The sequence below is a fragment of the Amblyomma americanum genome, chromosome 2 (genome assembly GCF_052857255.1).
Source record: "Amblyomma americanum isolate KBUSLIRL-KWMA chromosome 2, ASM5285725v1, whole genome shotgun sequence".
Lineage (NCBI taxonomy): Eukaryota > Metazoa > Arthropoda > Arachnida > Ixodida > Ixodidae > Amblyomma > Amblyomma americanum.
This window is the reverse complement of record NC_135498.1, coordinates 37,467,511-37,495,262: the sequence shown is the minus strand read 5'-3', so window position 1 is coordinate 37,495,262 and position 27,752 is coordinate 37,467,511. Positions and strand designations below refer to the sequence as shown.

General features: G+C 47.3%; 1 protein-coding gene across 2 annotated transcripts in view; it reads right to left on the bottom strand.

The window, feature by feature from the left end:
* The window catches only part of LOC144121014 (uncharacterized), a 178,828-nt gene that overhangs the window by 127,751 nt on the left and 23,325 nt on the right, over nt 1-27,752 (bottom strand). The window contains exon 2 of one of the 2 annotated variants that reach the window (XM_077653914.1): nt 10,723-10,859. The gene's annotated coding sequence lies outside the window, so the exon portion shown is untranslated. Of the gene's footprint in view, nt 1-5,224; nt 6,154-10,722; nt 10,860-27,752 lie in introns of those variants that run through there. The other variant, XM_077653913.1, reaches the window with a different exon arrangement.

The following is a 27,752-nucleotide window of genomic DNA, read 5'->3' as shown; positions in this document are numbered from 1 at the left end:
AAGTCACACACTGAAGGAAGGCTGTACCATGGTGGTAGATATTCATGTCTTTGTGCAATCTCACCATAGTCATTTTTACCTGCCCTTTCATTACCGACACAAGCAGTTTAGGTAAGGCGCGCATTGACATTACGCCAGGTTAGATCCGCCTTCACCTACTGAAAGCACGAACCACCGAAGAAGAACTGACATCCCTTATTTTTTTCTTTCGTGCTTTATTCCATTCTCTCGCTCATTTCTGTCTGTCTCTTTCTGTCTCCTCTTTTTAGTGCACTGCGCGTCCTAGCGATGCAAAGGCGGATGCGTTCCTCCTCCGTCTGCACCACGGACACCGCTCTCACCCGCTGGGTCGTTAAGGAGCACTTACGTGCATTCGAGAGTGCGGAAGCAGACTGAATCTTGCTAACAGCCAGCAGCAACATGAAAGCTTCGGCAACCCCATGAAAGACGTCGCATGAATCGCAGGTAGTTGAAGAGTAGAAGCAGCAGTGACGTCCGACGAATGCATGTACAGGAGCATCTTTAAGGCGAATGTATACAATTTATGCCCGCCGTTATCTCAACGAGGGCTCTAGGGCTTAAAAAAAGTACCGCTGGAGCATCTCCAGTAAATATGCTCGAAGTTTATGGTACCTGGCTACGAAACAGTGCGGCATTCATTCTTGGTCTCCGTGTGTCTCCTCAGGGGAAACATTTATATCCTCACGATTTAAGCTATACAGCAGTTCTAGGCAACGCCTCATAAGCTCTGCTCCGTTTTTGCTGGGTAGTAGAAAAGGACTCTGTGGCGACGGCATTTTTGCCGTTAAAAGGCGTCCACCCGAATCGCAGACACCGGATTTTGACCATCATCCTGCAAACTCACGCACGGTCGGTTAGGTCAGGATTTGGTCGATGCGCGGTTGGGTTGGGGGCTGGGAACCGACGCTTGCCCCAGCACTGCTCAAAACTGCCGGTGCTTGACGCCCTGTGTCGCTGTTTTTCGCACTGTTCGCCAAAATAAGTAGGCAGTTGCGGAAACGTAAAGAAGGCAGAACCCAATCCACTCGAGGCAAGACTGACAACGCACAACCTTTGCTTACTGGCCGTTCCTATATTTAACCGGGCTCTACAAATTCCAGAAAGCACTGTGAGGCATAAGTAGGGAAGGCCACTCCTGAGCTATCCAGTGAGGCGATCCCGAATGGACGAATGATGCGCCGTTTTTCAGTCTAAAACGGAATCAAATAAAAATGTTAACAAAAGTAAGCTGACTCCTATTAGTATCACCACAAAATTTTTGTCAAAATCATACTTAATTTCTTTCAATTTAGATTACCCCACCCCTTAAGTAATGCCCCCCCAATAAGGTATCTTTAAGGCATTCAAATGAAATAAAATGTCTGTACATGAGTAGATATCCACTCCAAACTGACAGCCTTCGCAGGTTTCGCAGTTTTTTTTTTTCCACGTCGTTTGCGAGACGACACCCTATGAAATGCCGCCATGCATAATTTCAAGAACACGGCAGTCGGGCAGGAATGTAGGGCGCGAACTGTGCACAGACTTGAAGCGAAAGTGCAAACGACGTCCTGTCAGAGTGCGGCAAGAGACAAAAGAAAACAAAGTAGCTTTTGAAAGGACGTCGCGCGACTGGGCCGTGAACGACACGCTTGACGAATCTGGCATTTCGAGTGTACATTTCAGCCCGGCATTCCCGGAATGCCCCCGCGTCTGTCCATCACTCTTGTATACGAGGCCGACCCGTGACTCACATCCTCCAGGTCTTCGCGTAGATGTACGCATAATACAGAAAAGAAGCGTCGGCCAGTTAGGTACTAGCTCACTTGTAAACAAAAGCGCCCCTTCAGTAAGGTTCGCGGTAAGGCTGGAAGGTTTAGTTTGAGCCCGCACACACAGTACCCGCAGGGCCACTGGGACATTATAGCCCGGTGCACAAAACCTGAATAACCAACTTAGCATTCTTGCACGAAACCCCATCTTCCGGCAACAGATGCCGTTCAGAAATGTTCCGCGGAGGATACGAATGTTTCAGCTAATATGTCCGGCAACTGTATGTTCATATACCTTCATTTTATCAAGACTACGAAAAGGTGCATATTAATGGATCCAGCTTCCAAGTACATTGAAGCAATAGCTCCAGTTTGATTATAATACGAACAGTGAAACAATTTCTCTGACGTAATTTGTTTGGGCATTCATTTGAAGGGCTCCAGCAAAGATCCTAGCTCATATTCGTTGAGATGAGAAATCTGATTTATTTATTGCGAAAATTAAATCCGGCAAACGCAGATTGTATACGCTGCATTAAGCGACCCATCGCGTTTTTCCAGCACAGTTTGTCACTGGCTATAACGTGCTGAAGCTAAACGAACAGCAGTGAAAACTAGTCGCCGATACTTGACAAACACAGAGAAGTTATGAGACCTTCGATGATTTCCTTTCGGAGCTTGGACTGAACCGTAGCTGAGCTAAAACCATCCCCGTTGGTATCGTACTGTGCTACGGAAACGCTAGTACTCACCTACGAATCGCACGCGTATCAAATTGCTCAATGGAAAAGGTGCCTTCCTTTTTTCATCGTCCACGTGTGCTGCACCTAATCTAATCACATGGCATACAATACGCGGAAACAGTACTGGTCCCCAATTTACACGCAGCTTCTTAGCCTAACCGCTTGCGGTTGCGCTGCACACAGAGCCAAAGTAAGCCATGTCCTCGACATGAAAGGCTCTCCAAAGCGAGTGAGTGCCAGTCTTTTATTTTTTCTCCCCCTTTTTGTCGTTGTCTCCCGGTACAGAAGATCGCAAATATAGTCGTCGAGATAATCGCACTTCATACAAAAGACGTCAAAGGGCACTCTTTAATCTCGGCTCCAGCCCCTTGTCCAGGCGAACACAAGAGCACCACAGACAATCGCGCTATTGTTCGTTCGATTGCTGCACATAGCCGCACAAAAGAGAGAGATAAGTTAACTATGCAGGTGGCCAATCTGAGTTTACCCTTTATCGTGTAATAATATGCTATCCTTATGACCTAAGTCTACCGCTGATGCGGAAAGCAAAGAATTGCAAAGGTGGCGCAACTGTAACAATTCATCGCGAACGAAATCTCGATGCTTACAACAGGACATTGAGTGTGGCAGATATTTTATCACCTACTGATGATCGCGCCTGAAGACAGAAGCCCGCTTACGGATGATTACCTCCATGGCGTAAACATATCCCGTGTCAATGACACGTTTTCCGATCACATCATCACCTAGTTCCGTACATGAGTGACGTTCCTGGTTCAGCTACGTCAAGTGCTTGCAAGTCGCACAGAGAAATAGAAAGCTGACAGTGCTGTTGGTGAGCAACGCTATAGCATAGACTTCTGTAAATAGCTGAGCATGTATTGTTCAACCGCCGCAGTGTATTGGCGCTCATAAGCGCGCGAGATCGCGCTTCCCACTAGTTAGTTCCACAGCGCGGGACGAACAAGTGACGATAAAAGCAACGGAGGCGGTCTCGTTTCACGAACAAACCTACACCTCTGCCTCTCGCACCTTCGTTTACAAGCAATGCTGGCGAGCTTCAACGTCACCGACGCTATGCAAAAGCGTAACACACTCTTCACCCAACACTTCTCCGCCACGAAGTACCGACTGCGCGCCGAGGACTCCGCAGCCAGCAAGGTGCAGAGCACACCGAGCTGCGGTCACTGCGGCAATCGATATCGCCTTATCTGCGAGCGCAGATTGCGGCGGGAAGATAGCGATGGCGTCCCGATCGCGAAGAAGCAATCGCAGCCACTCGAAAGGCGTACGGGACGGAAAACAACCGGCGCTCGCTGGCCGAGGCGATAGCGAGCGATGCTCCAGTGCACGGGTCGCGCCGGTTAGAAGAGGGAGCCACTCGAACCCATGCGAGACGATCGCCAGTGCATCTCGCGTCGCGTAAAAAAAAAAAAGAACGCGAGCCCGAGTCTCGCGCACTCCATTGTTCGGAAACCTAAGGGTTGGGAGACACAACGAACATGCGGTGCCCGAACGCTATTAAACCACCACAGTCTCTCTTCCATTACATTTGTTTCGCTCGCCTCGTTCGGATTCGTAACAAGTATGGCGCGCTTTATCGAGCCGCGTTTACCTCAACCGGAACTTTCACAAGTTTCGCCTCCGAGCGTGCAACGCGGCCACTCGACAAATGACATTGCCATTCGATAGCGCATCTATCTTATCGCGAGCCAGAGGTGGAGCAATTGACAGCGCGGGGAGACAATATCGAACTTGCGCAAATAAAACTGTTCGCTGTTGGGGCTGGGCTTCGGTACATACACTGGCGTCTCTCATATTCGCCTCGAAAGCGGCCATTTGTGCGGGCTCCGCCGCTCTGTATACACGGAAGAAACTGGAAGACACGTGCCAGAAGGGCTCTTCTTTCTTTCCTTCTTTCTTTCTTCCTTTCTTTCAGGTTTTTACGAGCTAAAGCAACGCTGCGAGCCATGAAAGATGATGTAACGCCGCATTGGAAGGCACCGGATCAATGTCGCTTAGCTGGGGTACTTCAATTTGCGCCAAGATATCAGTACAATGGGCGTTCATGCATTTCGCGTCCATATAAACGCAGCCGCCGTGGCTGGGGTCGACCCCATAACCTCGGGCTCGGGATCAGCAATCGAACGCGCTAACCACTGAGCCGCAGCGGAGGACTTGGTTGCCGCAAGTATGGTTCCCGGACGAAAGCCATGGCTTGTACGGAGAGGGGGGAAAAAGTGTGCTCTAACGGGTTGGCGAAGGCGTCAACCGCTTAGAGCGCTTCCCCAGCTACTTAAGCACTCCGGATCGCGTTTTGACGTCAACAGGGAGCGACGGCATCGGAATGCCGCCGCCACTGTTGCGTCGCAGCGTTCCGAGGAACTAGACGGCGGGAAGAAGACGATGCGGCGGATAGAAAAGCCGGTAGTCGCAGAGTTGGGGAGAGGGCGAGACAATGCAACAGCTGGGCGGATGAGAACTCCAACAAGTGCCCGGCCGCAAGCATGGCAACGCGCGTGCTGTAACGAAGATCGCGGCTGAAGGCTCTGATGCATCGGAGGCCGCGCCTCGTCAAGCTGCGAAATCCAAAAGCACATGCCTTTGAAAAAAAAAAAAAAGGGGGGGGGTGTTGGTGGAGAGGTTGTGGAAGGGGGAGGGAGGGAGGAGGGTGCTTTCCGTGTACACAAACACAGGATGTGCGCATACCTGAACGTGCCTGCTCCCTGCTTCTGCGTGTGTAGCTGCTCTGTTCCTGCGTTGTGTTTCTTCCTTGGTCGGCCCAAGCTTCCTTACACGGGCAGAAGGCAGTCCGTGGATCGCTCCTCCATCATCACGTGTCTTGTCAACGTCGTTTGCAGCGCACAGGGGTGAAACACACACCTTCTCCCCCTCTCACAACGCGCGCGCGCGCACTTGCGACGTCGCCTACAAGGAACAGAGCGATCTCGACAACCGCGAACACAATCGCTTCGTCAACTGCGAGCGACGACGGCCCCGAAGCCACGCACCGCACGATTCCTGGAAAGCTGCCTCGGCAGCAATAGCTCACACAAGAGTCGCCAAGTCGCTGAGAGGAGTCGGCGACTCGGCGGCTTCGTCTGCGGCTACAGCAGCCGCGATTGCGACGCGACGCTCCGTCCACCACGTGGATTCGCGATGGGCGCTGATGATGCGCCGACGGTGGCCGTCGACGACGAAGCGGTCGCCGGTTCGCACACCCTCGTCGTGGTGGTCGCGGAGGAGGTTGGTGTGGACGGGTACTGGCCGCTGTGTGTGGGGAGGTTTCGCGGGCGGATGGACGCACGGACGGATTGCTGCGGCTGCGACGACTCCTCGTTCGTTCCACGTCGATGCGATGACGCGATCCAGCGCAGCAGCAGAAAGGGAAGGTTCGGCCCGCGAGTCAACCTTCCTCCTCGTTCACCACCACCTCCTCGTTCTCGCGACGATAACAGCAGCGGCGGCGGCGTCGGAGTCGGCAGCGGCGGCACAAGAGACGGTTCCCCAGCGGCGGCGTCGTCGGCTATGGCATGTATCACACAGGCTTCGCGCGCGCGGCGCGCGCACCCACACAGCAGCAGACGAGCCGGCACAGCTAGCGGGGCCAGCGCGCGCTCGCGCGGCGCAAGGTGTGCTCGGAGTGTGTGTGTCTGTGTTGTGCGTCGACGTCAGCGGGGGCGCCAGCCAATGCGGCTCTGCCCCGTGGGTTTAAAAGCCGATCGGCCCCGGTCGGCGTTCCGCAGTCGCTGGCCTGCCTCCGCCCGGGGTCCGCCGCGTCGCGGGCGACGCGGGAAACGCGGGAGCGGCGCACCGCGGGTGCCAGGCGTCGAGACGGAGGGCAAAAATAATCGAACTCTCCCGGGTTTTTCTGCGGCGCTGGCGAGGTACGTCGGCGGCGCGTGGCGCTCCTTGCTTGCAATGTCCTGCAATGTCCTCGTCTTCTTCCCCTGTTATTCGTTAGTCGCGGGCGCACGTGCCCTGCAGTTTTGGCGCGATTCCCGGGGGACGGCACTAGGCCTAACGTAGTCAGATTGAAGTGCTCTAGCGGAGCTAATTTTTGCAAGGCTAGATGAAACACGCAAACTTTGCAGCCTGCTTGGTTCCTCTTGTGCAGCATCGTCATTTTTCACGCCATGAACATTTTATTTGTCCCCTTCTTTGACAAGACGCCGACAACCTTCTGATCGGTAGAACGTATACAGTCGCGTTTAGTTTGACTTGCAACAGGCAAAATACAATCGGAACTTATGTCACGAAACAGCAGGAGCCTTGTGGTGGTTAAAGTTCACTATCTAGCTGTCATCCGAAAGGGTAAGTCTTTCTGCAGTGTCCATCACGGCGGCGGCAACTACTGAAGCACGAACTGTGCTTACGCAGCTGCCACAGCATTCTAGTTCATAGTGAGCGCTACTGTGCGTTGTCTCGCCTTGTCACATCTGAATGAGATCAACATTTCAAGCACATTTCAAGCGTCAAGAAGCGCTGGAAATATTTTCGCGGGCAGAAATATTTCGGTCCTGCGCAGCCAAACGACATTTGCATTTTGGAGCACATCAGTTTTAAACCTCGAGAAACTGCGGTGTCATGATGACCTGAAACGTTCAGCATGTCGCTCGACAACAAGCTATCTTCCGAAAAAATCGTGCACGGTGTTTTTCGGAAACGCGCATTGTATTCTAGGGCGCCGACTTGGAGGACAGTTCACAAGGTTGTTGGGAAATCCGCGGTGGCGTTACAGTATCGTACAGAAAAAACAAAACGAAAAAAGCATAGATAAAATATATTCCATGGCATTCTGTAGATTTCGCTGCTTTATATTATATGCTCCTATATACGGCTTTCGTCTGCCTTATACACAATACAACATATCCATAGGCAAGCTCGTGAAAGTCGTTGAAAAGCTGCAATACTTGCGTAGACATTGTCTATGTAACAATATCATGCCGGCCAGAAACAGCCAATAAAATGTATACCACCGTTTTTTCTACATATTCCGGGAGTCCCAACCGACAATCGATCATTTCTCCAGGGCATACATTCACAACTTAAACATGAAATTAACCGCTGCGAAAGAATTGTGTTATCCAACTTTCAGTTCCAGACTATAGGCAGCAATGCGCACTGCGATCAAAGTGTGCGCCGAGCCCAGCGTCCCGCCTTTGCCGACCCGTCGGTAGGCGGTGTGCAAACGTTTGGAAGTCTTCTCAGCTCGGTACGATAGCGAGTGCATGTTGGAGGAAGTTGCCTTCTAGCGTCCTCCAGGCGAAACGGATAATCTTGTATGCATTGGAGTTAACCTATGCATTATAGGGTCAGCATTAGAAGCTCCGTGGGGCCAAACTACGTCGTCGATTGTAAAATTCGTCATCAATTGTAAAAGTCTCCCATTGGCTGGAAGGAAGCGGCGTCACCAGACCGATCATTGCCATTGGCTGGAGGCAAGGGACCTCATCAGGCCGAAAGTTACGTCAATTCTGGTAAAGGCCTTAAGAGCTATTAATACTATCGCACTGCCAACCATGATGCAGTTAGATGTCACTGTTTTTTTTTTAATTTGTTAGCGCTAGGCTTTCCACACAGCCACTCAGCCGCTGTCTGTGCGGTCCATCTGTCCCGCCGGGAATTGTGGGCAACCAGCACTGGGTGGCCCACCTGCCGCATAGATGGTCCCCCTAGGGGGCAGGTGGGCCATCTAGGTCACGTGATCTTTTGACGTCAACACAACCTGCCCACCAGACAGTCAGCAAACTGCCCACCGTAGCAGGTGGACAGAAGCCCCATCGGCGGCAGCACCTGACATCACAGGGCAGCGGCACATCGCTTAACCGCTGCATTACTGCGCCAGAAGTCGTAGGAGGAAGCTTCCAGTGATCCCGCTTCAAGCAAGTGACGTAGTTTTTACGCAAAGTGCGAAATTCAGGCATTATTGGTTCGTTTCGACGCTCTATACTTCTGAACTGAAATGTATGGCGTAAATCAAGCAGTTAAATTTTCACTTTATATTTTACGGAGATAATCGGAAATTAGTTGAATAAAGCGCCGCTGGTTGGTATATAGGCCCACACATGGCTTCTTTCCCCCAACGCAGCCACCACGGTGGCTCAGTGATGAACTAAGTTTTCGGTTTCCGAGCACAATTTCACGATTTCGAAACAATACAGCCATGGGCCCGCACTTCGGTGGAGCCGAAATGCAGAGAACACCGGGCACTGAACTCTTACGCACGTTAAGGATTCCACGCTGTTGAAATTCATTTGGAGCCCGTCACTACACGGCGTGATTCCCAGCCCACAATGCTGCTTTGGCATGCAAAAATCCGTTCGTGAGACCGGATGCCGATAGCAGTTGTCGGCACGCTCTAGCCTTACATGCTCTGATAGCACATGACCGTAGGGTCATGTACTGTGCAATGTTAAAGCGTGTTAATGAGCCGCAACGCATTTCATAGCTCACACGCCCTTTCAGGACGTTAATTCAGACACCACACCACCACGAGAAATTCGTTAGATGTAACCAATCAACCTATGTAATCATACCATATCTAAGAGTTTGGCGGAAACTTTTCGTTGTTAAGTGGTAATAAGCGACAAGCTCCGGTACACGCGTTTCAAACTTGAATAAATTATCAGAACATGGGCGCGCTGGTTAAAACCAGCAGTTTCACGTATCGACAGAATCTCAATAACCACGGCGAGATTCGGGTGAAAGCGAAAGAGCTTTTGGATGCCTGCGAGCTCTTTGCAATAAAGTGTACTCCCTTACTCACACTGAAAATTTCGATTGTTTCAGCAGCAGGTGTGAGCAGCGTAACAGGTACACCCTTACGCTGACCACAATCCTTAGCAAAGAAATGCCGGTAACATTGGGCTATTTCACTTCGCTCTTAAGACCCCTTCTTGACTTTTGACTTCCGTCACGAACATTTACTCTCCACTTCTATCATTTCCTTTGTAACAATGACCTGCAGAGGCATTCTGTCCGTCGCGAAGCCAGAAATATGACTAGAGCTTCATAGGTGTGCATACTTATACCCCTGCCACACGGCAAATCTAATGTCATTCCCATCGAATGACATTTGTTCGACTTAATGTCATTTATTCTGCGTGCTGCTACACGGCCAAAAGAAATGCCATTTGCAAATGATGGCGATTGCGATGGAGAAAAAGTGCAGCATAAAAACATTTCGATCTATGCTTCAATATGTTTCGAAAAGTATTGTTTTGCGAATGGAAACCGATTTCAAAATTTTAATCCTCGTTTCAATAACGCGTTGATCACTGCTATCCACCAGGAGTCCAAGCCAAGCCAAAGTTCAGCCAGCGGCGGCAGACACTTTGATTAGAGCGTAAGTCTCCGACTCTGTCCACTGAGCTCGGTTTTTTGCTCCGCCCTCGGCCATCGCGGATCCAGCAAGAATAAATAACAAAACTCCGAACGCACAACTACCGCAACAATTGACACAGCCAGCACTCCGGACTCCGGCAACACAACGCACGCGCCTGCCGCTGGCTCATGGGCTGGCTACGGCTGGCTTTGGGCCACGCTACACAAAAAAGCCAAAAAACATGCCTGCTCGTCCATTCCGGTTGGCTGGTAGCGAGAGTGACAGTTTTATTTTTTTCTGGTGCTATTCGGTATTATTATATAAATAAATGAACGACGACAGAAGTATACGGGCGTTGAAATATTATAATGCTTGTGTCGCGTTTGAAATTTATGTTCGGTGCATATTCTCACCAAGTCTCTGGTGTCGAGGGAACACATTAGCTCGGAGTTTGCTGGCGAATGAGTTCCCCAAACTCATTCGATACCTAATGTCGTTTTCATCGAATGTCATTATATTTTCTCGTGTGGCAGCAAACTAATGTCGTTTTGAACGAATGTCATTCGATGGAAATGACATTAAATTTGCCGTGTGGCAGGGGTATTAGACGCCTACTACACAAATGACACTTTCTCCGGCTCCTGACGCTGCAATTGCCTCCGTAGGCCTCCACCACTAGAAAGTCTGTCGTCATCAGCCGCCTTCCTGACGACACAAGTCGACCGAAAAGCAAGGGATACATTCAAGCTGCTCTTTCAGCAACCTCACCAAGTCAAGACCACCTCAACACTCACTGAAAGTTATATAGGGCACCCTCTGTGTCTTTGCATCAGTACACGCTGGCGGTATGTTCACGGGCAATAACTGAACACATACATACATGAACCAGCGCAGACGAGTCCATGTTCTTCTGTAGTGGGTCCTAGGTCTTCAGGGCACGTAAGGAAACTGAAAGATCCACTCCTTCCTTAGAGTCGTGTCCCCAGCAGTCCTCTCCTCCGGCCGAATGGTAACAACCTGGGGAGAACCAAGCATAAAAGCAAGAATTCAGGGCAAAATTACGGTGGATAATTGGTTCCCATTCCGCTTAACTAAGGACGGCGCAAGACACCTGCAGCCATTCGGAACTGGCCTCAGTAGCCAGATTTCTTTCCTCGGACTCGGTGTCCGATATGTAAACGCGAGGACATTGAAACCGACATTCACCACTTACTGTGGAACTGCCCTGCTCTCAAGCCTACAAGGATCCGGCAACTGAAGGTAGCGGGTCCTTCACCAAGCAGCCCTGCTTCATATATTGCCTGGACGCAGGGACCGTGCCATCGCTCTCTACTGGACCTAATCAAATCAGCTAGACTTTTTACAATAATTTAATCATCTCTACATCTTTCATCACACCTTCGCCAATTGATGCCCTGAGGCAATAAATCTCGCTTAAAAAAATAGATAAAGACGGCGCAAAGACGCAGGCAAGCAATATACGCTAAGATTATTACCTCGCTCGTTCCAAAGTGCTTATTTTTACTGCCTATTAATTAACGCGAAAAATCGGCGTTAAAAGCAGCGCATGCCGCCTTTATTGTTTTTCGCTCAATGTTAATGCTAAACGCTCAGTGTGCAACAACACTGATGAATTGTAGTGCCCTGACGAGGCATTAAACTGAATTTCACAATAATGCAGCGGTTTCCAACCTTTAACTCCAACTCGGGAGCTGTTTCGAAATTTAACACATTTTATCACATTGGCTAAATTCTCATGTCTCTTCAATTTTTGAACCAAATTTCCTACTCACACAGTCTTCTTTCAGGGTGAAAGGATAATAAACTTTTCCATATTTCAACCTCAGCTGGGGCAATTTCTACAGACAGCCCTGCGTCTGTGGCGTCACCAACGTTAGCCGCCCATTTATATTCACTCTACGCTTGCTGGAAAAGAAAATATTTGTGCTGTCTGAAGCACAGCATTCCAACACGCAGTGAAGGCTCTGTTTACTGTTTTGTCGTTGTTTTAAAATTGCTTACTTTATTGATATACAACAATTTATTGTAGCCATGAAGGGGAGATTCAGTAATCAAAACTTTTTAAAGCTCCCAAAGGTGCGTGTAAAAAGCATCGGTTAGGACCAAAATCACACTGAAAAAATTTAACGTGTAGCTATGGTAGTTTTTCTTCTAGATTCCCTTTTTTCTTCGCGAAGAAAAAAAAATGGGGGGGGGGGGGGAGGGGGTAACATCGCAACGGCTTCACCTACTCGTGCCGTCAGAGTGCATACTGAACGCAAATAAGACATAAAAAACAATAAAAACTATCCTACGTGTTTCTTTCATTTTATTATCAACGCGATCGCTGCGTTGTCGTCCTGTTTTCCTATTTAAGCTTCTAGCTGCGCCCAAGACGTTGAGAGCCTTCGTTAGTCAGTGATCCGCTTTTCTAAAGAAAGCGCTGGCCAGTCTCCACAATCGCAACGCAGGTCTCACAAGCACACTGATATCAGGAGTCACCTTTAATCGCTAGATTTTGGACAGACCTCTCACTTTACTCAAACCGCTCTAATCTGGACGCGCATTGCTGAACGGCCCGGAACACGAGCTCACGCGAGCTCGGCCACCGTCTTGCATATCAGCGTCTGGGCAGACTGCCATATCCGAGGCTTTTCGGGCCGGATCCGCAAAAAGAAACGCAACAGCATTGGCTGCTGGGGCAGTAATTCCCCCTCCGCAATAAGGAAGGCCCGAAAGGAAAGGCAGCAGGGAAGGACCTGCGCACTTGCGCCACGATACTGGCTCGGGGAGCTCATATCGCTGCTCACGTTGGTACGGATGACAGCTTTCCCTGCAGCCGGTGCAAGGACGGTTCTAGCTCTCCCTGTGTCTCATACTTTGTGCCTGTTTGTGTGCACATTACGTGCGTGAGTGCTACATGTCCAGCGATTTTGAACAAAAGTTTTAAATATTAAAATGTTATAAGGCATGTTATGGAAATAGAGTGAAAGTATTGGTCCATTCTTCTTCTCATGCATAGCAAAATCTTTATTTTAAAATTTTCCATCACTCGCACCGAGCAGTTAAGATTGCCATAAGAACCAATAGGAATCATATTTTTTCTATGACGGCAAGAATGTCAGCAGCAAAACAATGCAAGCCTGCCGAGGAGAGATCTGTGGATATATTGATTCTCACGGTGAAATCATAAATTGTATGTAAAAATAGTGTTCACAAACTCTTTGCTGTTCAAAAATGCTTTAGTCCAGTGTATATATATATATATATATATATATATATATATATATATATATATATATATATATATATATATATATATATATATATATATATATATATATATATATATATATATATATATATATATATATATATATATATATGTGTGTGTGTGTGTGTGTGTGTGTGTGTGTGTGTGTGTGTGTGTGTGTGTGTGTGTGTGTGTGTGTGTGTGTGTGTGTGTGTGTGTGTGTGTGTGTGTGTGTGTGTGTGTGTATATAACGAGCAGGAAGGCATGCTGGGTACTCAGACTTCCGGGTCGTTCGGCGAGATGCACTGGTGTAGCGCTCTGCTTTAAATGCAGCATATATATATATATATATATATATATATATATATATATATATATATATATATATATATATATATATATATATATATATATATATATATATATATATATATATATACACTTGAGGCTTCGTGGCCTTAGAAGTGGCGACCCGCGTTCCGATGGAGGCGAAACGCAAAAGGAGCCCGTGTACTGTGCGATGTCAGTGCACGTTAAAGATCCCCAGGTAGTCGAACTTATTACGCAGACATCCACTCCACTACGGCACCTCTCCCTTCCTTTCTTCTTTCACTCCCTCCTTTATCCCTTGCGTTACGAAGCCTGGGAGACCCTGCTAAGAAGCACGGACCCTGGCCTCCAGCGCGCCACCATCCATCTGGTGGAAGAGGCCGCTACCAGTCAAGGACTACCAGCAAACCTCTCATCGTGGACGCGCCACTCCCCGTCTTCCAGGCCTGCGTGCCGGGGGCGGTAACAAACGTCTTTTCTGGTGGCAATAAAAGTTGTTCAATCAATAAAAATCCCTTATGGCGCGGTTCGGATGTCCACCAAGATATGTGACGAAGTTACTGCGTCATTTGCTTTCCTCAAAATCAATTTTCAAACGGCCACATGCTTTTGTGATAGCTCTGCGTAAAATGGCTGTAAACGGCTGGGGTAGCTAGGAGAAGCAGCAGCAGGCATTACACCCGAGAGTTAAAGGGTCGCAAGCACAGAATCTAACTCTAAGGCTTGCCGCTACATACTTTTGCTATACGCGCTAATTTCGAGCTCTTATGACCCTCCCGTTGTCGATTTGAAAGAAAAAAATTACCAGTAATGAAGCCAATGCATCGCTAAGCTGAGTTCATGACCTTTCTATTCACAACTTAAGTTTCCATCGGTATGCGGTACAAGAATACCTGAGGCAAGCGTAAGCCCAGGAAGTCTGGACAAACACTTCTAGTTCATACAATTACCACCGTGTGCCGCTGGCGCTGAGCACCCCAAAACGACCGCGGGAACTTCGAATGTAAGTTGCATCCCACTGATTTTTTTATGCCGTAGAAAATCGTGGGTAGAAGTGCATGAAAGCCTTTGATGAGTATGATTATGGAGCGAGGAGGTAGAGTAGTCCATGATAATCACCACGCTCTTGCAGAATCTCTAGAGACTCTCTAGTTTTCTCAAAACTACAACTTTTCAATATCCCCCATGTGTTACGCGGTGTTTGCTACCGGCGGCCATTAGATGGGTCTAGTTGCCGATGTCCAAGAAAGCAAGACATGGAAGCACGCCGAGCATCGTCACTGCCAGCGTTTGCAGCCGAAGAAATGAATTGTTCGGTCACCGCTCGCATTTTCGAACCCACCTGTGGACCGATGTAACCAGTGATGCAATGTCGCACCAGTGGGTACACAGCATTCGGTACGAAGCACTCCATCACGAGCTTCCTTCACTTTGGGCTCAATGGATTCTGAGAAGGACTAGGAAGAGAGTTCATCGCTGATGCGAACACCAGACATTGATCCGGAAAATGAAAATGCTTAAGAATATCGCTATCAGTAAGGGTGTGAAATGGGGCCATTAAAGGAATTAGTTTGAAAAATACCTTTATGGGGAACAAACAATAAACAATCAGGCAGTAACAAAATGCCATGACGCGAGATCGTAGAAGTGTTATACCAGAGCTCTTTTCAGCGCATCGGCTTCAATATTGGGAGGTTAAAATTACCAATCAAATACAACTCGTACTTTCGGAGTCTGCAAAGGTGTAATACAAACGGCTCTAACATAATCGCAAGCTAGGATGCTTGCTCAAAAATGTGCTTCTTTCGGACGTTAAGCCCCGCATAACAACGATAACAAGGATAGGAACTGCAAAAAAAGTTGCGCTTCCATGTAGTTATGCAGTTCGCTTTGTGTTTGATTGCAATATTTATTTAATGTACCAGGCTCAGAGAGTGCAATTAGTATATTATGATGACAGAGGTGGCAACTGCCTTAACGTAATTCAGGCAGCTGCTTACAGGGGTCATTCGTGTCCAAAATTCTTGAACACAAATTATTAAATTTAGAACACTCTCAGATACTGATATAGAAATAGTGAAGCTAACGGTTCGCTCTTCCGATACGTAGTAAAATCTTTCTTTTATAGTGTTTCCATCGCTCACATCGAGAAGTTAAAACAGCCATTTAAAACCACTGGGGAACGCTTTTGACGATAGCAAAAACGTTAGTAGCAAAAAAAATGCAAGCCTGCCGACGAGAGATCTGCGGATATAGTGATTGTTACAGTGAAATACAATATATGAAAAAATTGAGCTCATAAATTCTTTCCCGTTCAAAAAAGTTTTTGTCTAGAATTGTTGAGTATGGGAAAGCTTGCTTCGGAAACGGCAGAACGCGTCTTTAAATGTAAAATTTACAAAGCTCTTGGCGTCACGGGCGCGTAACATGTGAGCGAACCTGTCGTGGCATTCTCCGGCCTTGGAACGCAGTAACCAACGAGAACGAAAGAATCAGTTGTGAAACAAAATGAATGATGGGAAGCTGCAATGCATGAAAGTGCGATCCTCATGCCAAGAGAGTTTATTTTTCCGTCCCGCAAATAAAGCAAGAGGAGGGGGAGCAGGATGGGAACTGTGCATCTATATTGTCTATGTTATCTTTGTGCGCGTTCTTTTGTTATTCAATTAATTCGTTGGTGTCCTTTGATTCGTACAGAAACTCGTGTATCGAATTCCAGCCCAGAACTATTACTAGACCAACCGCTTTTCGTCGTCCATAACTACACACCAACGATCATGGTTCTAGGGTATAACTCACAGCATCTACTGGCTTTGCAACCTGAATGTCGAAAAAGATACGAGATGCATCGAGTCGAATAGTAAGAATATACCTTCTCTTTGAGGCTGCGCGAGATTTTATGAATGTCACAGTGTGATAAAAAACAGTTTTGTTTATTTGTCCTATTTTTCGTTATATCCTAATGAAATGAATGCGTACAACGTGCGTGGGGTTTAGGGGTCTATCTAACGTTCTTCACATAGTTCTTGAAACTTGGGCAACTTTGTAATTAATTGTGCGTGAACCGCGGAAACAAAGACGGCACGGAAACACATTTAACTCTATGAAACATTATGTCTGTGTTTCCGTCCACGTCGCCTCTTTGTTACAGAAGTTCTCGCAATGAATACATACCAACTCAGTCAAATTTGAGCTTTAATCCACTTGTACTTCTCATAAAGTCAGTATGTTGTGCCATGTTTCGAGTATTTTATGCTCAGAAACTTCTAATTCTTATTTTGTTTCACTTAGTGAGTTGCAGAATGCAACGTGCATACAAGCACGGACAAAAGTAAATGAGTACACTACTGCTTTCTAACATTTTTCACGCGTCGCCTGACTGAAACTGGGAGCTGTGGCATGGGCAGGCTTATAGCGCACGCGAGCGCGGTCTCTCATGGACAAATAATGTTGCTTCATGTCCGATAGCCTATAGGAAAGGCGTGACTGCAATTAAAATGGAATAGCATGGTCCGTTTACTTATGTCCGCGCCTGCGCGTATCCAATAAAGACCAAGCTTTTCACGCGACTCAAAGGCTGAATATCTAAAAAAACTACGGTTCTGTATTTTTTCATATTTTCCCACCACGATACCCTACTTTCGTGGCGTTGACGCTTGGGGGCTGACCCTAAGGTTCCGAGATTGAATCCCGGCTGTGGAGGCTGCACTTTAGTGGAGGAAATGCTAAACCACCAATGCACTGCGCAAAGTCACAGTGCGCAGTGCCCATTAAATAATTGCGGGTGGTTGAAATTAATCTGGAGCCCTCCACTACGGCGTCCCTCATAGGCCGCCGGAAACTTCGGGGCGTTGAAGCGCACACACCTTCCATGCATATTTTCAACGTAGTTTCAAACGTCCGCTTCCGGTTCATAACTACACGTAGCCGCTTGCAGATTCGTGCTTGCGCCCATGGAGCGACGCTCAAGACGACAGAAGGCATAACAGTAAATGTAAGAAACTGATGTTGGCGGGTGATGACCTTAATTACACATACGAAGATGACTACGGCAAAGGCTAGGATTATCACGGTGCTAATGACGTGCTAATGGAATGTCATAATAAAAGTATGCCAGACACCAAAGTTGACAGCGCTGATTAAGCAGAGGAAGCCCAAGTTGGTGGGATTTTTTAACGGCCGTGACGGCCGTGTTTCCCTGGAGGCGAGACTCAAGCATGCAGTGCAATGTTGGTACACGTAAATTAAAAAAAAAAAAACTCATGTGGCCGAAATTATTCCCGGGCCCTCCACTACGGTATCTTTAAAATCCCATGCGTAGCTTTACGAAGTCGAACTGTCTCTGAAGAAGATGATGATGGTGGTGGTGGTGGTGGTGGTGGTGGTGGTGGTGATCATGATGATGATGATGATGGTGGTGGTGGTGGTGATGATGATGATGATGATGAAAAACTTATTTGTCTCAGGGGCTCGTGACTCCTGGTCTGGTCCCTGCCCTTGGTCCAGGGCACCGCTGGCTATTCAGATTGCGCATAGCATACCCCATATTCGAGTAGTCTGTAAGTCGAATGGTTCACGTGGTAGTGGTGAATGACGGTGCGTGCGCCTGGACGTAACGTTTGATTCACCGCGGATTGATATGATTAGTACAATTAATATATTTGGTGTACATTTAACGCAATAGCATTAGGAGGGCCATGAAGGCTAAACTGTGCAGTGTCGGCGACTCTGTGAAGCCTGCACCTGCCAACCACATCTGGTGGATTTTCCTCTCTTCACTTGCCACCCACCCCCTTCTCCAGGGGATATGCAAAACTCCGCAAGAGAACTTTCCCACATTGCTTCATAATGAACTAGCCACGCGCGCAACCTGTACATATTTATTATTGTGTAAATAGATTGTATATACTACTTCTCCCCCTATCCTTTCTTACTGTCCCCTCACCTCTTTCATTTCATTTCTCCATTCTGCCTGCCGTCCCTCATTTCTGCTGCCCCAGCTCAGGTGCTTCAGTATCGGTGGCAGATGCCGGAGCTAGCAAAAATCTTTTCCTTCCTTTTTATTATTATTTTAATAAATCACTTACTACTTGCTACTTTCCCACATAACATTGGTGCCATAACAAAGACTGCCGACCATGCGTTTTCAGCTGGAACAAAGCAGGCAGCACTAGTTTCTCATGTCATTCTTCGAAAATACGTTAGATGCATTCCATCCACACACTTAATGCCTGTCCTGGAGGCCTGCCAGTCATTTTGCACACACCTGCGTCATATTTACGTCAGCATTGTTATGTAGAAAGGCCCACTTGCGAAATTTCGCACATATATCCCGAAGATCTGTGTAAAAACTAGGCTTGCGGGAGCAGTTCCTTCTCATACTGCTGGGAATAAGCAACGTGTGTCTCACAAGCCCCACCGCTGGCTGCGTTTGAGGCAATGTTCGACATTTTGTGTACTTGCGTACTTGGAAATAAGATAGAATCAGAATCTGAATAGATTGGCGAGTTAGCAAAGAATGCTATCGCATTTCATCCGCATCGATCCTACTGATCGCCCCAAATTTTTTTCTGCTAATCTATTGCGGGACGATCAATTTAGTTTCATTGCAAATGACGTTACTCGACCACTAGTACAGTTAACCTGTTTTTCACAAAATATAGTTTTCCTAAAATCCAGCTTATAATTACACGGAGTCTGAAAACAGGTTTATGTTAGTTATCGCAGACAATACAAGACATTCGTTAAAATAGCAAACTTATAATGCTCTAAACCCTCACGTCTGGCTCGTTACACAGAAACGTGAGATGTTCCCCGGTCCCGAATTAATTCATCATCATCATCATCATCATCATCATCATCATCATCATCATCATCATCATCACCCACTGCAGGCAAAGGCCTCTCCGATGTCTCTCCAATTAACCCTGTCCTTTGCCAGCTGTATCCACCCTTTGCCTGCAAACTTCTTAATCTCATCCGCCCACCTAACCTTCTGCCGCCCCCTGCTACGCTTACTTTCTCTTGGAACCCACTCCGTTACCCTTAAAGACCAGCGGTTATCTTGCCTTCGCATTACATGCCCTGCCCAAGCCCATTTCTTTCTCTTGATTTCGACTAGGATGTCATTAACCCGTGTTTGTTCCCTCACCCACTCTGCCCGCTTCCGGTCTCTTAACGTTACACCTATCATTTTTCTTTCCATGGCTCGCTGCGTTGTCCTTAACTTAAGCTGAACTCTTTTCGTTAGCCTCCACGTTTCTGCCCCGTAGGTGAGTACCGGTAAGATTAAGCTGTTGTACACTTTCCTCTTGAGGGAAATTGGTAAACTGCCACTCATGATCTGCGAGAATTTGCCATATGCGCTCCACCCCATTCTTATCCTTCTAGTTATCTCCCTCTCATGATCCGGATCAGCTGTCACTACCTGCCCTAAGTAGACGTATTCCGTCACAATTTCTAGGCTCTCGCTGCCAATTGTGAACTGTTGTTCCCTTGCTAGGTTGTTGAACATTACCTTGGTTTTCTGCATGTTAATTTTTAGACCCAGCGTTCTGCTCTGCCTGTCTAACTCATTGATCATGATTTGCAGTTCACCTCCTGAGTGACTCAGCAAGGCAATGTCATCAGCAAATCGCAGATTATTTAGGTATTCTCCATTTATTCTTATCCCCACCTGTTCCCAATTCAGGCCACGAAATACCTCCTGTAAACATGCGGTGAACAGCATTGGCCAGATCGTGTCTCCTTGCCTGACGCCCTTCCTTATTGGAATTTTATTGCTGACTTTATGGAGGACTATAGTAGCTGTGCAGTTGCTATATATATCTTACACTATTTTTACATAAGGCTCCTCTACCCCCTGATTACGCAATGCCTGTATGACTGCTGAGGTTTCCACTGAGTCGAATGCTTTCTCGTAATCAATGAAAGCTATATATAGAGGTTTGTTATATTCTGCGCATTTCTCTATCACCTGATTGATAGTGTGAATATGATCTATTGTGGAATATCCTTTACGAAAGCCTGCCTGATCCCTTGGTTGATTAAAGTCCAACGTTGCCCTGACTCTATTAGCGATTACCTTAGTAAATACTTTGCAGGCAACGGATAGTAAGCTGATCGGCCTGTAATTTTTCAAGTCCTTGGCGTCTCCCTTCTTATGAATTAAGATAATGTTTGCATTCTTCCAAGCTTCTGGTACAGTCGAGGTCATAAGGCATTGCGTATACAGGGTGGCTAGTTTTTCTAGCATGATGTCCCCTCCATCCTTCAACAGATCTGCTGTTACCTGATCCTCCCCAGCTGCTTTTCCCCTTTGCATTGCTTCTAAGGCTTTCTTTACTTCATCTTTCGTTACTGGCGGGATGACGCATTGCTGTGCACTGCTGTCTTTCTCATTAATGCTCTGATTACATTGGCTACTGTACAGGTCTGTGTAGAACTCTTCGGCTACGTTAACTATCTTATCCATATTGCTAATGACATTGCCCTGCATGTCTCTTAATGCATACATCTGGTTTTTACCTATGCCTAGTCTCCTCTGCACTGCTTTTAGGCTACCTCCGTTCTTTAGAGCATGCTCGATTCTCTCCATATTAAAATTCCTTATGTCGGCTACCTTGCGCTTATTTATTACCTTTTATAGCTCTGTTAGTTCTATTCTATCGGTAAGGTTAGACGCCCTCATGCTTTGGCGCTTCTTAATCAGATCTTTCGTCACCTGAGATAGCTTCCCGGTATCCTTTCGAACTGTCCTACCGCCTACTTCTACTGCGTACTCCGTAATTATTGATGTCAGATTATCGTGCATTGAATGAACATCAAGAACGTCTTCCTCAGTTAAAGCCGAAAATCTGTTTTGCAGCGCTATCCTTAACTCCTGTGCTTTCCCTCTTACGGCTAACTCGTTAATGGTCTTCTTCTTCTTCACTAGCTTCTTCCGTTCCCTCTTCAAGTCTAAGCTAATTCCAGACCTTACCATTCTGTGGTCGCTACAACGCACCTTTCCGAGGACGGCCACATCCTGAATGATGCCAGGTTTAGCGCATAGTATGAAGTCGATTTCATTTTTAGTTTCACCATTGGGGCTCTTCCAGGTCCACTTCCTGTTTTCTCGTTTGCGGAAGAAGGTATTCATGATCCGTAAATTATTTCTATCCGCGAATTCGATTAATAGCTCTCCCCTGCTATTTCTAGAGCCTATCCCATAGTCACCTACCGCGTGGTCGTCAGCCTGCTTCTTGCCCACCTTCGCATTGAAGTCGCCCATCAGTACAATGTAGTGTGATTTTACTTTATTCATTGCCGATTCTACGTCCTCATAGAAACTTTCAACGGTCTGGTCATCATGGTTAAATGTGCGTGCGTAGGCCTGCACTATTTTCAGCTTGTACCTCCTATTCAGCCTAATTACTATAGCTGCTACCCTCTTGTTAATACAATAAGTGCTCCCTATCCAAAGTCCTAAATAGTTTTCTTGATACAGGTAGAAATATTTGCTGCGCTGCATTACTATGACAACGCATTACTTGCATTTTAAGTTATAACTTTTAAACAGTCACATCATTTTCAACTTTGCGCTTTATACGCGTGTTTTCGGTACATTTCTTTACAATTCTGACCTGTTGCCCTCCGAAAGTGCCACAAATGTATGTATGCCTGCATAGTATTCTTGTACTGGTTTACTGGACCGAGGAGTATTAAGATGCTTTCGTGAAGAAAGAAAGAAAGAAAGAAAGAAAGAAAGAAAGAAAGAAAGAAAGAAAGAAAGAAAGAAGGAAAGGAAGAAAGAAAGAAAGAAAGAAAGAAAGAAAGAAAGAAAGAAAGAAAGAAAGAAAGAAAGAAAGAAAGAAAGAAAGAAAGAAAGAAAGAAAGAAAGAAAGAAAGAAAGAAGAACAACGGGAGTCTTGAGCATGTCAAGCGCCAGTGTTTTACACGCAAAGACAGCCCGCTCAGCGACTGGCGCCTTACATGGACGCAGTAGATGGGCGCTTTAAATGGAAGCACTGTACTGCGATAGCTCTTTTATGAAGCTCTTGTGCTCCTTTGAGACGGCGGCCTGTCCCGAGCAATTGTCATGCTCTGACCACCGAACGCGGGACTGACAGACCGAGATCCTCGTTCGCAGCCGCACTATTCCCGGCGACAGTTGCCGATAGAAAACGGACAGCTACCAACACTAGAATGTCAGAATAACGAATACAACAAATATTCATAGAGAGACACGGCCGATCGTCTGCTTCTATCGGTAACTGTAACGTGTTAGAACAAAGTTAGCTGAATGCCGTTGAGCCAACAATAAAGAGCACCAGAGAGGTAAAATGCCGCCAAAGTTAGCCATTTTTTTTATTCTGTTTGCCAAACTGCACGCCACAGCAAATTTGTTCTGACGAAGAATGATATGATGAGGTTGGAGGAGTTTCCACGGTAAGTTCCTCAGCTGCGAGAGTTGCGCATTTCTGGGCGTCTAAGAAGCACGCCAAATTGTAAGTTTATTGTAGCCAGACGGCTTTCATTTCTGGTCGCCTTACAACTAAGGATAGGAGCCGTTTTTATCGCAGAGCAGCGCCAACGTTGCCAAGGGCTATGCACTGGCGCCCGTAGCAGCTGGACCTGATGCGCACTTTTCAAATGGCAAGTGTGAGGTGCTGTGTCAAGGGAGTGGCAGACGAAAGAGGATGTTCGTCGACGATCCTTACGCAGCTGAGATTTATTACAGGTTGCATTTAAGGAATGCTACCCTTAGACTTGTACAGATTTCGAATAAAATTTTCATAAACTTTTTATGCTCTGACCTCTCATTGTAAGTAAAATAAATTCACCTAAGTAACGGAAATTGCCTTTTGAGTGAAGTGCGATCCTATAGCCAGCTAAAGACGCAGTTTGAGAGTCACTAAATTGCGTTTGGGTCAAGTTGACTGGCTATTAAGATGGGACGGCATTAGCAAAAATCAGCCTTTCCAGACACTTTAGACTCACTGACGTCATCCATCATGGACGACAAAGAGCACCGACATCTTTGTTGTTATCGACATCCCTGCATTAACAGCGTCATCATCATGGCTGGTGGCTGCCAAGAACCCAGCAGCCGGCGACGGGTTACGGGATCCAAAGACTTCGCGGCGCCTCCTGCGGCTCCTGTCACAACTGAGCGCACTTGCTTTCTCTCCCTTTCACCTGTCTTCCTCTCCTTTTCTCCTCGCTCAATAGTTCGCGGCGCGACCGCTAACTTAAGGGGCGCTACGAGCATGCGCCGTGTGTTAAGAGCATTCTCTGCAACTTCTCTGATTTAGCCGGGACAAGATTCACTCTTGGGCAGACAAATTCAACGGTAGCGTATCAGACTGCAAGGTTTTGGATTCTTGCGGCAAGTTGGCCTGACTTGGCCAGGTGGTGGATGATCTGATAATCGGCCAACACTTCGCCGCTCCTTGTCATTTTTTTCCGCAGGCACCCGTTCTCTGTACATTTCGTATTGATCTGTTCTGCTCAGACAGGGGTCACTTCGGAAACAGGAGCTAACTACAACCCAACACAGCATGTTAAGTGACGGTGAGCAAACGGTATTTTCCTGCTTTACTAGTGTTCGTGTAGTCATCAGACTCGAAAAGAGACCGACGGTTTGTGACCCTTGTTGCCAAACTGCCACCGCACTAAACGTAATGGTAGAGTGAAGCAAAGAGGCCGACCGTCAGGTATGGACAAAAAAGAAAGACTGGCAGGTGTGTCTTAAGCCCACGGTGTGAAAACAAGCCAAAGGCAGCAAAATATTGTCTCACAAATGGAACTGTGCGATGGCCAGAATGCTTCAGGTATAACCGACGAGCGTGAGTATCAGCCTTGACATCTTTGAGCGTTCTAGCTTGCGCGGACGCAACGAACTGCGTTTCAAATGCGCCTTACGAAACGAGAAATAAAAGGCACAGAAGGATCACGTAGCTATATAGGAATCACCGCAGCATTACGACATGTCCTCGGATTGCTGAGGAGCAATGCATTGTCTTTAAACTGCTCTCAGATATACGCAGAAACATTTGTACATTCAGCTATGACCTCCTTTTCGAATGAAATTCTGAGCTCGAAAAAAATGCGGCATTCAGCGAGGCTATGAAAACGGTAGGGCAAATTTTTCGAGCAATTCTATGCAGCGGAGACAGCTTTTCGGTCTCGTGCGACAGCAAAATCCCATTACAGTTTGCGCAGTCTCCGGCTCTATTTGCGGTTGGTAACAGCAAGTGGCGCGTGACATTTTTTTTCCTAGACTGCTGAGCACAGTTGTTTCCTAGCATTCGCGCAGCCAGCAGTCTTTAAAGGTCACCGTCGGGGATATAAAGAATCGCTCCAGCGTCTTGCCGAAGCACATGTGAGTCACAGTTGTAGGCGAGAAGATGTAGCTCGCTGCCACCGTCCCTGACCACTTGCGAAATACATACTGACTTAATTTGCATTAACGTAACGCTCATCACCCGAGAGGCAGCCTATTATTTTTTGCTTCCCTTCCCCTTTGTTTTCTCTCGTCCTCTTACAGAAACCAAGATTCTGCGGCCTTCGACAAAACCTTCATCACAAAGGACGGCGGTGAAAGCGCTCCTGAAGTTCTTAAAGGTCTCGGGGTTGAGTTCCCGGCTATAAACTTTAAGCTTTAAGTGTGCGCCCTCTGTCCTCTTGTCATAGTGGTCGATAGACACGTGAAAAACTAATTTCGTTGCCGCTCTTTCTTCCATTTTTTTCTCTATGTTCCCCTCCCCGCGTGTAGCCTCCACCCCCCCCCCCCCCCCTTCCCACAGACCTGACATGAACGATATTGTGCTATTCAGAAAGCTTGGTTCGTTTGGTGGGTTTAAGCATAATATGATTTTCCGGCGGCTGACGTGATTTCAGCTTCAGTAGAAAGCCACTCCCTGGAGCTGCAATCGCTAAGCTTGGTGCGCATTCCTCTTACAATGGTCAGGGTTCGTCCGTGTATGGGAGTGTATAAGTCCGTGCTCTCTAACGGCTCTCACGTTCCGTGAGCGTTCCGTGTCTTTATATGCGAACACATTCTCGGGGGCGCCTTACGGTTGGCCAAGAGCGAGTTAAGAGGAGCAGGAAATGGTGGATAAGAAGGCGCAGATAGGAGACGTCAACACAACGGCACTATCTCAAGAATTGGAAGAACGGGCACGGAGGAAGTGCCGTATCTTTCCTTTATTCACCCACTGCCCAGGGAAGCCCAAGTCCAACATTAATCTTATCTCAAAACACTTCGCCTTTGGAACATCAGGGGCAGATCAACAGTTCTTCTCCGGTGTGGCTGTGTGACCTGCTGAGAAATCTTACGAGGGGCTTATCGAATGAGAGGGAAATGTGTCCTTGGTATTTCGACACGACAAAGTAGAGCGCTGCAAGTGATGCTGCCAAACCTTGTAAAACCCAACGTGCATTCAGAGGCCACAGTTGGCTTTGCGTTCGCCAGGCGTAAACAAGAAAACACCACTACAACCTGCCTGCTCACGACTTATAGCACGATTTACAAAAGGGCCGAAAGCGGGCTTCACGTGGATTCAAGTTGTTTGACGGCGGAACGAATCACTCACCCACTACGGCGCTCAGTGGTTATGTCAATCAATGGACAGTCCAAGGTCTCGAGACGAAATATTGCCTGCGGCGAAAACAACTCGGTAAAGCTTAAATGTAAACACGTCCGCCTGCTGTGTGGCGCAAAGGCTTTGTAAAAATTTTGAACCCGTGCTTCTAAGCATCCATGGAATTTCTAACGTTGGCAAGATTGGGGACTAAAGTTCCTTGCACCTTCCAGAAATTTCGAACGCTAGAAATTCATAACGTGCCTTACTGCGTAACCCAGAAGCAAAGTCATCTCGAGCTGGGAGAACTGGGAGGTCCTGCTTATGTCTGCAGACCCGACATCGCAGCTTGCTGCGGTGACTCGGGCTGCCGACGTCATGTCCTGGCATGACCTACTTGATGCAGTGCGGGACCGCCCAGTGGCCCAGGGACCCAGCTGGGTCTAAAACTCACTTGCTCAATAAAGTTTTTCTGTCTGTCTGTCTGTCTGTCCCGGCTCTAAAACGAAGTTCTGTACACTCATTTTGGCGGTAAAATTCAGCGCGAACGGACGAAGGACACAGAAAAGGGGACAAAACAAGGGCTGTCTCGCAACTAAGATTTATTAGGAAGGAACGCAAAAATATATACACATATACAGAAAAACGACATAGGTGCGATAGGTACGAAGTACACAGATAGCGACGAGGGCACTATCACCTCCAACGTTAAAAAACCCGAATGCACTGCGTCACAGATCAAACAAAAAAAAAAGGTGGTGCATCAAGAGGCATTTAAAAAACCTATCTCGCTATCATATAACGCGACCGAGTGAGTGCTGACACAGACATCTTTTTTTCTTTTAGATGAAATATGCCTCCATTATCTCTCTAGTGCCCTGGTCGCGATGCCGGTACAACAGGGTGGTTTTTTTTTTAATCAGCTTTGCACACCTCTTTATTTTTCTTGGTGCACTCTGCACAGTGTTGAGCGATGCTTGAACGAACGGTGCCTGAAGAAAGGTTATCGTGTTCCATGAGCCGAACGTTCAAGCATCGCCAGGTCTGTCCAATATGCACTTGTTTGAAAGAGAGCAGTATCTCGTAGACAACACCGCAAACACGACCTAAAAATGGGGAGCGGTGACGCACTGTGCACACGAATGAGCTGACGTTACGCCGCCTTTCTAGAAGTAGACTTCTAGTCATGGCGCAAAGGCGCTGCACTTTAAACGGCGCTGTGCACACGACGTCAAATCCAAACCTCCTCCCAACATTCCTAAGGTTGTGCGACATGCGATGGACATACGGAATTGCCACGGTTTTCTTCTTTTCTCTTTTTTCTTCCTCCTCACCGTTCTTTGTGTTCCCGGAACGACCAGCCTTTACCCCTTTTCTGTGTCCTTCGTCCGTTCGCGCTAAATTTTACCGCCAAAATGAATTACATCAAACTCGCCCAACTCACCATTCTTCTGTGCCCTACTGTACCGTAACGTCCCCTACCATACCATACTATGCCTAGCAGCAAGGGTTTTCGGCTTTCATGTTTTGCAAATTCGGTGTACTTTTCAGTGCTTACTTCAGAACGCAGACTTCGTTTCTTTTTCGCTATATTATTCCTTCACTGTGCCACACCAATCAGCCCAGAGTGCCAGCTCAGTGAGTTAATAAGTTATATTCTGTAGCGATAGCTACATTACTGTAGCATTTCGAGCCTTCAGCGTGGCGGCGCCGCCACGCTGTCACGTGGTTCGTCACGTGGTGCGGAGCAGCTGCCGGCGG